The sequence below is a fragment of the Balaenoptera borealis genome, assembly GCF_965194805.1.
Source record: "Balaenoptera borealis genome assembly, chromosome: 2".
In the NCBI taxonomy this organism is placed as follows: domain Eukaryota; kingdom Metazoa; phylum Chordata; class Mammalia; order Artiodactyla; family Balaenopteridae; genus Balaenoptera; species Balaenoptera borealis.
This window is the reverse complement of record NC_138867.1, coordinates 58,990,076-59,001,757: the sequence shown is the minus strand read 5'-3', so window position 1 is coordinate 59,001,757 and position 11,682 is coordinate 58,990,076. Positions and strand designations below refer to the sequence as shown.

General features: G+C 45.2%; 1 protein-coding gene and 1 pseudogene across 2 annotated transcripts in view; one reads left to right on the top strand and one right to left on the bottom strand.

Moving 5' to 3' along the window:
* The first annotated feature begins 2,857 nt into the window (after nucleotides 1-2,857).
* Nucleotides 2,858-11,682, top strand: part of LOC309622494 (uncharacterized protein) — a 96,441-nt gene continuing 87,616 nt past the window's right edge. Inside the window, exon 1 of the transcript XR_014240907.1 lies at nucleotides 2,858-3,437. The gene's annotated coding sequence lies outside the window, so the exon portion shown is untranslated. The remainder of the gene's footprint in view (nucleotides 3,438-11,682) is intronic.
* Nucleotides 8,474-10,285, bottom strand: LOC309622451 (RWD domain-containing protein 4 pseudogene; annotated as a pseudogene). Its single transcript has one exon. The product of its transcript is annotated as an RWD domain-containing protein 4 pseudogene (transcript).

The following is an 11,682-nucleotide window of genomic DNA, read 5'->3' as shown; positions in this document are numbered from 1 at the left end:
ATTTGCATTTCTCTAATGATTAAGGATGTTGAGCATTCTTTCATGTGTCTGTTGGCAATCTGTATATCTTCTTTGGAGAAATGTCTATTTAGGTCTTCTGCCCATTTTTGGATTGGGTTGTTTGTTTTTTTGTTATTGAGCTGCATGAGCTGCTTGTAAATCTTGGAGATTAATCCTTTGTCAGTTGCTTCATTTGCAAATATTTTCTCCCATTCTGAGGGTTGTCTTTTCGTCTTGTTTATGGTTTCCTTTGCTGTGCAAAAGCTTTTAAGTTTCATTAGGTCCCATTTGTTTATTTGTGTTTTTATTTCCATTTCTCTAGGAGCTGGGTCAAAAAGGATCTTGCTGTGATTTATGTCATAGAGCGTTCTGCCTATGTTTTCCTCTAAGAGTTTGATAGTGTCTGGCCTTACACTTAGGTCTTTAATCCATTTTGAGTTTATTTTTGTGTATGGTGTCAGGGAGTGTTCTAATTTCATACTTTTACATGTACCTGTCCAATTTTCCCAGCACCATTTATTGAAGAGGTTGTCTTTTCTCCACTGTATATGCTTGCCTCCTTTATCAAAGATAAGGTGACCATATGTGCGTGGGTTTATCTCTGGGCTTTCTATCCTGTTCCATTGATCTATATTTCTGTTTTTGTGCCAGTACCAAACTGTCTTGATTACTGTAGCTTTGTAATATAGTCTGAAGTCAGGGAGCCTGATTCCTCCAGCTCCATTTTTCTTTCTCAAGATTGCTTTGGCTATTCGGGGTCTTTTGTGTTTCCATACAAATTGTGAAATTTTTTGTAAGAACTGTTTCTTTAAGGCAAGTCCCCACTTTCGTTTTTTGTGGAAATCAAAAGTCAGGGAGGGGCCAGACAGGTCATCTGTAAGGTGACTTCCAACAACCTATGATTCTGTGAATATTATTAAAATGATCACACTTCATAGACCAAAGTGCACATGTATACACCATCGCGCACACGTGTGTGTGTGAGCTTACACATGTGTAGTGGTTAAGAGTGAGCTTAGGCTCTGGAGTCTTTTCTGTGATCAAATCAATCACCAATCACTAGAGATCACTAGATATGCAGCTGGATCAGCTGCTTAGATTCTCTGAGCCTCAGTTTCCACATTTATAAAAGAAGCTAATGACAGTACCTACTTCATAAGGGTATGAGGAGCAAGTGAGATGATACAGAAAAAGAATGTAGCATAGTAAGCTCAGCGCCGATCGGGTGCCTTTACTTTATCTTGCTACATTTCTTTAAACTTCCCCCTTGGGTACTTGAGGAGCTGGGTCCCCAGTAGGGCTGGAGCGCCCAGGCCCTTGCCAGGAGGCCCTGAAGCCATTCCCTGGCTATGAAGAATCAGCTGCTAGTAGGTCTGAAGGCCAAGGTGAACCTTCTCTGATTCTTAGAGTCAGCATAAGTCCTATTACTGCAAAGGAAGACATATAGGTGAAGTGTGTATGTACTCCTAGGACTGCACTTATCTCCTCTGGGAAGCTGAAAAACACAAGGTGGAAACCGCATATCTGAATGTGGAATCAGCCGAAAGTTGGAGACGGGCTGGAAACAATAGGTCTTTGCTGTCTGTGTGTGTGCCTGTTAATATGTTTGCTTATTTTCGGTTTTGTATTTTGTTGTTTTTGTATCTCCAAAGAAGCAGAAATCGTTAAGCCTGGAATAGAGTCCAGATGTGCTTCTGTATGAAGTTTTGGTGATAAAGTGTGTCACTTGGGGGAACATAAGGCACCCTCCACCCCACATCCCACCCTGACCTCCCGGCCCTCACCAGCGAAGCCTGGCGAAATCTTGCCAAGCTTGCTGAGGGGCCAGAAGGGTGAAGGCCTTGTGGAGCCAGAAGCCTGGGAGAGAGGGGAGGCCCTCTTTCCTCCAAGGGGATCTCTGCTTTTGTCAGTCTTCTGGGTAGTTCTCCATGGCGCTGACATAGAAGACAAGCCAGAGGCCACCCACTGTGAATCGCTGCTGCCCGAAAGGGAATCCGGTCTCCAGGCGTTGGCAGGCAGTGACACGAGGGGCTGATACCCACAGCTGCTCCCCACCTGCAGCCTCTTCCCAGGCAACACATGGCGCCCGGAGCCTCACTGCCACCAAGACAGCGGCTCAGCCTGCGACTCACTGATCTGCTAATAGCCACCAACAGCCACAGGAACTCTCCGGGCAGGACGCCCACCGGGTCCTCGGCCCGGGAAGGAGGAGTGAGAGCTTGCGGGTATCTGCGCTCTTTGAGATGGATCTCCGGCCGGGGTCTTAAGCAGCTGCCTTCCTTTTCTGTTTCTGGTGAAACATGAGCCAGAGCCAGGGAACTCCTCTGCCCGCCTCCCCTAGGAAAATGCCCACCAGCCTCAGGGAGAGGTGAGCTCCCCCAGTGAGAGTTCAGAGGATCCGGGAGGTTTGGGGAAGGCCTCATAGTTCACAGAGTCGGAAGCCCAGAGGTGCATTCATAACTGCTCTTGCCATCTAACACTTCCTCTATTCTCCAGCAATGTTCTCTGCATATTCATCCATTTGGTTCCCTTCATGCAGGCCAAATGGTACAATTGGCAGGGGGTGGGGTTGGGGGGGGATTGAAGATACTTTGTTCTCTTTTCTGTCACTCTAGAAAGCTCGCTGATAATTTGGTTCCAGTTAGGTAGAATTCTGGATAACAGCATTCTGCGATATTAAACAAGGTTCATAAAATGTCACTACGGAAGGAGCCTTAGAGACTAGCAAATGGTGCTGAGTACAAAAAAAGTTAGGAATAAAATGAAGTCTATAGCACAATATAGCATATGAAAATTAAAAATCCATACATGGAACAATACTCATATGTTATAAAACTACATACATACCTACTCAAAGATAAATAGCTTTCATACAGATGTGGTTGCCTATTGGGAGAAAAGGATCGGTGCTGGGAATGGAGAAAGCAGGAAGGCAAGAGGGGCGGGGTGGGGGGAGAGGGGGAGGAGAGGGGAAGGGAGGGGAGGAGAGAACCTTGCTGGAACGATGATGGTACCAGACCATGTCTTGAAGAGAATGAGTAATTCTACCCTCTAGAATGAAGTTCTAGAACAAAAGTAAAAAAAAAAAAAAAAGGAAGCAAGCCTTAGTCTAATCTTTTCATTTTACAGATGGAGAAACTGAGGCTCATAAAGATGAATTCTTTGGCTCTGGGGTTTTATTGCCACTCAATGGCAGAAACCAGGTATTTTGATTTCTACTTCCCTGCTCTCCCTACGACATTCAAACTGCTGCACGTGTACTTACAAAACCTCCATTCCTCCCCTTCTAATGAGTAATTCATGCAGTTACAGTTTTAACTAGAAACGTTGATCATTGCTGGCCCAACTCATAGGCCCTCCTCAGAGAAGCTACCCCACACTGCTGAAAGACAGTGGCCCTGCTGGACACCAGATGACCCAGGTCTCCTTCTCTTAAGGTGAGCATTTGATCCAAGGGCAACGCTTCCCTAGATAGAGGGAAGGGCGGCCAACCATCATGCTTTGCCTGGGCTGAAGGGCTTCCCAGGACACAAAACTTACAGTGCTCAAACCAGAAAATTCCTAGGCCAACTAGGACAAGTTGGTCACCCTAGCAGGAAGGGACTTACGACCTGTGTAGCCAAGTTCAAAACAATAGCATGGGAAATCAGATTCTCAGTTAGAAACTGGGAAACTAAAAATGGATGCCAGTGGCTGAAATAGGAGTGCCATGATATAGAGAGAGGGCAAGGAGAGTTGAGGAGCTGCATATTGGTCACGTGTAAACAGAACTTAAGAGCAGAAACTGAATAAGTAGAGGACACTGATTACATTTTAGGAAAACTGACTTTCAGTAGCTTTTTCCTTAAAAACCACCGTGGCCAATTTCAGATCCTTGCAGAGTCTTTCCAGATGCTTCTGTTTGCTTCTGCTGCTGCTGCTTCTGCTTTCACTGCCAAGCAGAAGACTACCGCAGATGACTCTTCTGTATAAAAGCCAATTCTCTCCAGACCAATGCTGCTTATCTTCCACATTAAAAAGAGACAAGCAAAATCCAGCACACTTAGCAATTTCAAGTTGGGAAACCCAAGTGACTTCCTGATTCCTGCCTCATATCTTAGGGAGCTCACGAAGCTCTTAATTAGCCAAAGCTGGCACAACAGACTGTTTTTCCCAAAGATAGCTACAATAGCATGTCCCATTTCTCGTTCTCTTCTTACATTGCTACTTGGACACTACTCTTATGAAGAGATGGAGTCTATCTCCCCTGCCCTTGAAACTGATGGGCTTTTGTGACCGTCTCATAGAGTACGGTGGAAGCAACACCATGTGACCTCCAAGGCTAGGTCATCAGACACAACTTCCACATTGTTCACTGGTGCTTTCGCTCTGGAAGCCTTTAGTGGCCATGGGAGCTGTCTGATCGCCCAGGGGCAGCAATGCCGTGAGGAAGCCTAAGTTGTTCCACGTAGAGAAACCACACGCAGAGGTCCTGAGCCTGCATGAGGAGAGCGACCAATGCCCGGTCAGCCCCCAGCTGCTTCATCCCTTCTCTCTTCCAGCTCCAGCCAGCATGTAATTACAACTACATGAGACATCCTGAGCTGGAAGTGACAGGCCAACCCACTACTTCATTTCTGACCCAGAGACCCATAGTTTATAAGAGATAATAAAGTGACTGTTGTTACTTTAAGCCCCTAAGTTTGGGGATGATTTGTATACAGCAATAGATACCAGGATCAGCTGACCTTGAAGAAGTAATAAAACCTGTGGCCTCATCTCTCCTCAGAACCGCACCTGCCACAGCAGGACCAGAAGAACCTAACTAAATGCAGTAGGTAGCCCCATACCAAGCTAGGAATCTGACTCCACATTTACATGAACGACAGATCAGGTAGTGGCCAATCTTTTAGAAATAATTATCCATTTTACCAAACGATTCACAAAAACATCCTTTATATGTGCAAGTATTTCAAATAAGTTAAAGACAATTTTCTTTACAAAAATTGATCTAGACTCAACTTTTTGGGAACATGTCAGTATGTGCTGAATTCTCCTACCTGGCCCGCCACCAGCAGTTTAAAGCAGCTGTGTCTTCTAGGCACCAGACCCCAGGCAGCCAGCCCTGATGCTGGCAGACACATAAAGAACATACAGACAGGAGACAAAACACAGGACTATAAGAACAGGCAAAGGAGCAGAGCCTCTTGGAGGATGAAACAGAGTGGGGTTGGTAGGGCTGCACATTTTTCCTTTAACCAAGGAAGTTTCAAGTTTCAGCTGAGCACATAATTGTCTGGGTAGAGAATACATTCAGTTCCATCTCCCTCCCAGCAGGTGTAGCCATGTGACTAATTTCTGGCTAAAGGAGGTGAGTGGAAGTGATCTATGCCAAGTTAGGATCATGCCCGTGAAAGAAACAGGCGAAGTTCTAGAGCTGGACGGTGGTGATGGTTGCACAACAGTGTGAATGTACTTAATGCCACTGAACTGTGCACTTAATGCCGCGGACAAGAGCTGGGGCAGCCATCGCACACTGTGCCGCGAAGCTGCATATCAGCGATGGCAATGCAGCTCTCATTCCTGATCCCGGGTCCCTAGACAGCCTCGTGGGGCAGAGTCACCTCTCCAGCCCTCAGCTTCCTCCAGGCTGTTTTGTGAGAGAAAAATACACATCTGTCTTGCTCGACAACCTTGGGGTCTGCTTATTATAGCAGCTTAGATTGAACCCTGACTACGGTCGCAAAGTTGCAGGAACGATATCTCTTTTACCAGGTAGGGGAAACTCTAAGGTGGTGTCTTTACATGGGTGGCAGTAAGAGGTTGTTGATCTCCTCTGTTCCCTGCATACCCCCTCCTCCTCACCACTAGTGGGAAGAGATCTTTCAGCTGAAGGACAGTTCAAGGTTAAACTATGAAAGGTGAACGGTATTAGTGGATGAAATGTTTGTTTCTCTGTGAGCGTGCCTCTCCACAGAACTTGACCTGAGCCGTAAGGGACCATCAGCTGCATGAATTCCCTGTGGCCCTTTCAGTGCCATCAGTCGTGGTACCAGCCAGTTGAAACCAGGGCCCTGTAGGGCTAGCCAAGAAGGAGAAAAGGAAAGAGAAAGGAAGACTAGGGGAGGGGAGCTCCTGGAAACCACCAGAGATTCACTGTAAATGGATTAAAAATTCTGGCCCAGATTTCCTTAGCCGAACCTGGGCACCCACCCTCTAGCTGCTGTGAATGTGGCTGCTGGCAGCTCACAGCTGTTCCCAGTCTAGAGAACTGCCCCCGGCCAATGGGAGCCTTCTCTCCCAGAGGCTTACGCCCACCCCCAAGGGAACCCCCAGACAAAGTCAAGCTGACATGGGGGTACAAAAGGCCAGTCTCCTTACTTCATGGAAGACCAGCTCAGTGGGACAATTAATGTTCCTGTGCTGCGTGGGATCGGGCTGACGCTGGTCTCCAGCTGAGACTGCATCCTTGCTTAGTGTCCCTGCACCACCTCCCATCTCCTTCTTTCCTCTCATCTTTTCTCCTGAGAGCACTTCCTCAACATATCACAAGGACGAGAATCCCCCTCTAAGGCTGTTTCTGGGTATCCCAACCTAGGACAGACCTTTCCTCGGGCAAGTAAGTAACAATAGTATACCATGGATTGAAATCAATGTGTGATTTTTTTGTGATTGGCTACTGGTAGGAATGCATTCTTTCTAGGAATGTGCAGTACTGGGACCGGTCTCCAGACCTTTCAGTGCATAGTGAGGGGTTATCCCATATTCACTCAGTTTCTCATTTAACAATGTTTATTGACCAACCATGATATGCAGAGAGTGTGGAGTAAGACCTGTTTCCTATGGTCAAGGAGTTTGTATTATAGGAAGGAAGACTTACATGTAACCACAAACTCTACTCCAAGATAGAATAAAATATGGACTACAACAAAGTCAAACACATACTTCTAGAGGGTAGAGAATGCTACATGGGGTGGTAGTATTTTGGTAGCTAGAGATGCAGGGAAGGGCGTTCCAGCAAAGGGAACAACATGTAAAAGGCACACACTCTTGGGATGCATGCAGTGTTCTCTGCACTCCTCCTCCGGTAAATGTGCTTCTCTCGGTTCCATCCTCTATGTGTTGAGTGGATTTGAGGGGGGTTTAACTCCAAGAGGGCAATATTATTTCCCTCATTTGTGTATTTCTGGAAGGAAGCAGATTATAGCCCCAAATATGGATAACACAACCATTACGGCAGTCACCACGGGACCGTTAACGGTAAATGGCTGTAAGGATGACAAGAGCCCCTGCAGGCCTCTTTAGCCTTAAGTTGGCCCCACCTTTTGGCAGGAAAAGCCCAGTCCAGTGTGTACTATAAAGAACCTCCCTCCAGGTCATCACTACCTCTGAGCCCCAAACCTACCTCCCAGCCTACCGGCCACGCCCCCTCTGAGAGCAGACTCACTGCTGCATCCCACTTCACAGCCTGAGGCCCGAACCGTTTTGCTGCAGGGACAGAGCCTCTTTTATTCATTTTTCTATCTGTATGGGCACTAAGATGATGCTTTGCAATCCATGTTTGTAAAATGAAATTTGACCTACCTGCTTTGCCAGTCTCTTTCCAGAGAGAATGGATCCAAGCCAAGTGAGAAACATTTTTAAAACAGAGGGACAGAATACCTGAGTCAACTGCAGGCCATCTGACTTCCCCCTAGAGATGTGAAAAAGCAACAGCAATTCACTTAGAGGGACACTCCTAGTGGGCTTCCTGCAGAGGGGTCTGTGTGCCTGACCTGACTATCCACCTCTTGGTGGGTTTTTATGTGATCTTTCCTTGTATCTTTTTCTGCTTTGCTACTTTTTCCATGCCTTTCAATCACTTCCTGACTTGACTTTCCTCATTGTCTCAGACTCCCAATCATCTGTTTCTTTATTCCCCCCTCCCTTCTGACTTTCTTCCTGAGTTAACTATAATTAACTAGATCTACATCTACACATAAAATAAAGTTTACGTTTTCTGTTCTTTTTTTTCTCTCTTTAAATAGAGGTGTAACTGACACAGAACATTATATTAGTTTCAGGTGTACAACATAATTTGATATTTGCATGTATTGCAAAATGATCACCACAATAAGTCTAGTTAACATCTGTTGCCAGACATAGTTAAAATGTTTTTCTTGTGAATTTTAAGATCTACACTCTTAGTAACTTCCAAATATGCAGTACAGTATTAGTAACCATTGTCACTCTTATTTCTTTTTTTTTCTTAAACATCTTTATTAGAGTATAATTGTTTTACAATGGTGTGTTAGTTTCTGCTTTATAACAAAGTGAATCAGCTATACATATACATATATCCCCATATCTCCTCCCTCTTGCATGTCCCTCCCACCCTCCCTATCCCACCCCTCTAGGTGGTCACAAAGCCCAGAGCTGATCTCCCTGTGCTATGTGGCTGCTTCCCACTAGCTATCTATTTTACATTTGGTAGTATATATAAGTCCATGCAACTCTCTCACTTCGTCCCAGCTTCCCCTTCCCCCTCCCCGTGTCCTCAAGTCCATTCTCTACGTCTGCGTCTTTATTCCTGTCCTATTCCTGTCCTAGGTTCTTCAGAACCTTTTTTTTTTTTAGATTCCATATATATGTATTAGCATACAGTATTTGTTTTTCTCTTTCTGACTTACTTCACTCTGTATGACAGACTCTGGGTTCATCCACCCCACTACAAAAAACTCAATTTTGTTTCTTTTTATGGCTGAGTAATATTCCATTGTATATATGTGCCACATCTTCTTTATCCATTCATCTGTCGATGGACACAGGTTGCTTCCATGTCCTGGCTATTGTACATAGAGCTGCAATGAACATTGTGGTACATGACTTTTTTTTTTTTTTTTTTTACACAACAACAGATAAATAGGAATTTATTAAAACCATTGTCTCTAACAATATAAAAATTAAATATTAAGGCATCTTTTACTCCCATTTTGGTATATGCAGCAAAGAGAACGGTTTTAAATAGGAACCAGCACTTCTAGTCAAATGCTTTCTAATGCATTTGGCAGATTTGGGTGTTTTTTTTTCTTTATCCTATTCCACATACCATTGAAAGCTCTCATGATCAAACATCATAACCCAAACCAGGAGGAAAGTATAAACAGATATTCATTTATTAAAAAGCAGTTCACCCTTGAAAAATAAAAAGGAACTACAAAGAATATTATGTATAAAGTTCAAATACTAGTGTTTAAATTTCTCTGAAGCAATTTACGCTTCAGTATTAAGAGAAAGAAGGGATGAAGACATAAAGACAAGAAGCCTATTAATATGGATCATGCTGTGAACTCACTGGTCACTCAGTCTTCTGCTCCATAGGGATGAGAATTTGAAAAGGGCTTCATATTCTTTTTAAAGGATGCTCTTCCTCCCTCGTCTCAAATTCCAGGTGCTATTCATCATCTTTAGAGCCAGTTTTGCTTAAATGCTTCACCACATCAACCCAGTTCCAGCCTCGAGGAAGTTCTCCTTTGTGATCTGTTTTATCTGCCAGTTTACGTTTCTGGGCTTTTGAAAGTTGTTCTTTTTTGTCTTTTTTCTTATTTGATGGGGCTGTGTTAGGAGTTTCCACTGAGATGATATTGCTTATGGACGTAGCAGAAGGAACAGGATGGTGATTCTCCATGAGCTGCTCTTTATTTTCCTTGGCATATTCAAACACCGTGTAGGTCATGGCCGTCCCGAGATTGACTTCCACTGCTTCCTGTAACTTGGCTAATATGCTCTGTTTTACAGCTGACGATCTGCAATGCACAAGAAATACATTGATGGTGTTGTTAAAAAAGGCGTTCATAGATATGATTGGAGGTGTCTGGGGATAGGTTTCTGTCCAGGAAATCTCTATTAGGAAGGCTTTGGGATCACTGTTTTCACCTATCCTATATTGAAATGAAACCGGACTTAATTCCCGGAAACTTTCATCTCCTTCATAAACAGAACGCGATGCCTCCAGTTCCATCTCCTGGTCCTCGTTGGCACTCATTGCGCCGGTCACGGGGCGCCTCCCGGGCGGACGGCGTTCGCGACAATGAAAATAAAGCGAGGGCAGTGGCCCCAAGGCCGGGGCGTCCCTCTTCCGCGCCGTGGGCTGGTGAGGCACACCCTCAGCACCACAGACGAGAGTCTCCCGGGTTCCCGGTCCCCGGGTAGCACGAAGCCATCAGCGGAGGGCTGCAAGCGGGGAACCGGCGGCCTCCGCAACAGGCGAGCCAGCCACATGACTCTTTTTGAATTATGGTTTTCTCAGGGTATACGCCACGCCCAGTAGTGGAATTGCTGGGTGGTATGTTAGTTCTATTTTTAGTTTTTTAAGGAACCGCCATACTGTTCTCCATAGTGGCTGTATCAATTTACATTCCCACCAACAGTGCAAGAGGGTTCCCTTTTCTCCACACCCTCTCCAGCATTTGTTGTTTCTAGATTTTTTTGATGATGGCCATTCTGACCGGTGTGAGATTATATCTCATTGTAGTTTTGATTTGCATTTCTCTAATGATTAGTGACGTTGAGCATCTTTGCATGTGTTTGTGGGCAATCTGTATATCTTCTTTGGAGAAATGTCTAGGTCTTCCGTCCATTTTTGGATTGGGTTGTTTGTTTTTTTGATATTGAGCTGCGTGAGCTGCTTGTCAATTTTGGAGATTAATCCTTTGTCAGTTGCTTCATTTGCAAATATTTTCTCCCATTCTGAGGGTTGTCTTTTGGTCTTGTTTATGGTTTCCTTTGCTGTGCAAAAGCTTTTAAGTTTCATTAGGTCCCATTTGTTTATTTTTGTTTTTATTTCCATTTCTCTAGGAGGTGGGTCGAAAAGGATCTTGCTGTGATTTATGTCATGTCACTCTTATTTCTAAAGATATGAAAGTAGAATGTGTAGTGGGTAAACTGGCTGGGTGGCCTTGGTATCTACCCAGGACTTCAAAACACCCACACGTCTTTGCCCCCCTCTTTCTCTCCCTCCGTCTCAGAGAAGTCTCTTCTTGCTAAACTGCCCTCCACGTGGGTTATGATCTCATCCCTAACCCTTGGCTCTCTTAACTATCCCACTTCCTCTGTCCCAGTTGCTCCACTCGGTCTCTGGGCACGCTCAGGTCTCCAGACACTGAAACCCTCTCCTCCTTTCCCCGACCTCATGCCCTTTACCACAACCATCACGGTGTTGCAACCCACCTTCTTGAAGAATCCTTTACACCTTGTGCCCCCATTTCCCTCCTTCCTGGGCAATCTCTAAGCCCTTCTCCTTACCCCCCAGCCCTTACCTAAGGAAATTACTAAGGCCCTGAGCCCCAAGCCCACCCAGCAGCCCGATCCAGTGAACTATTTTCAGCCCTTAACCTCAGAAACGCTCATGTAACATTTCCCACGTTTACCACAGGTTCCCCCCATCAGACTCCTCCCTTCCCTGGCTCCGCCCCCTACTTGCTGAAGGTGGGCCTTCCTAAGGAAGAACTTCCAGATTTCCTACCCTTCCCTCACCAGCTCCAAGACCTCACCTGCCCAAGGCTCTGGGCACTGTCTCAGGCTTTTGAGGTCTGAAGAGAGACATTTTTATGCCAAAATGTAACCTTTTGTAAGGGGTGTGTAGCCTTTTGTAAGGTGCCTGCGTAAACCTGCTTTTCACTGTTTAGCAAACAGGGCCACCTGCGTCTTGTTTTCCCTGAGACT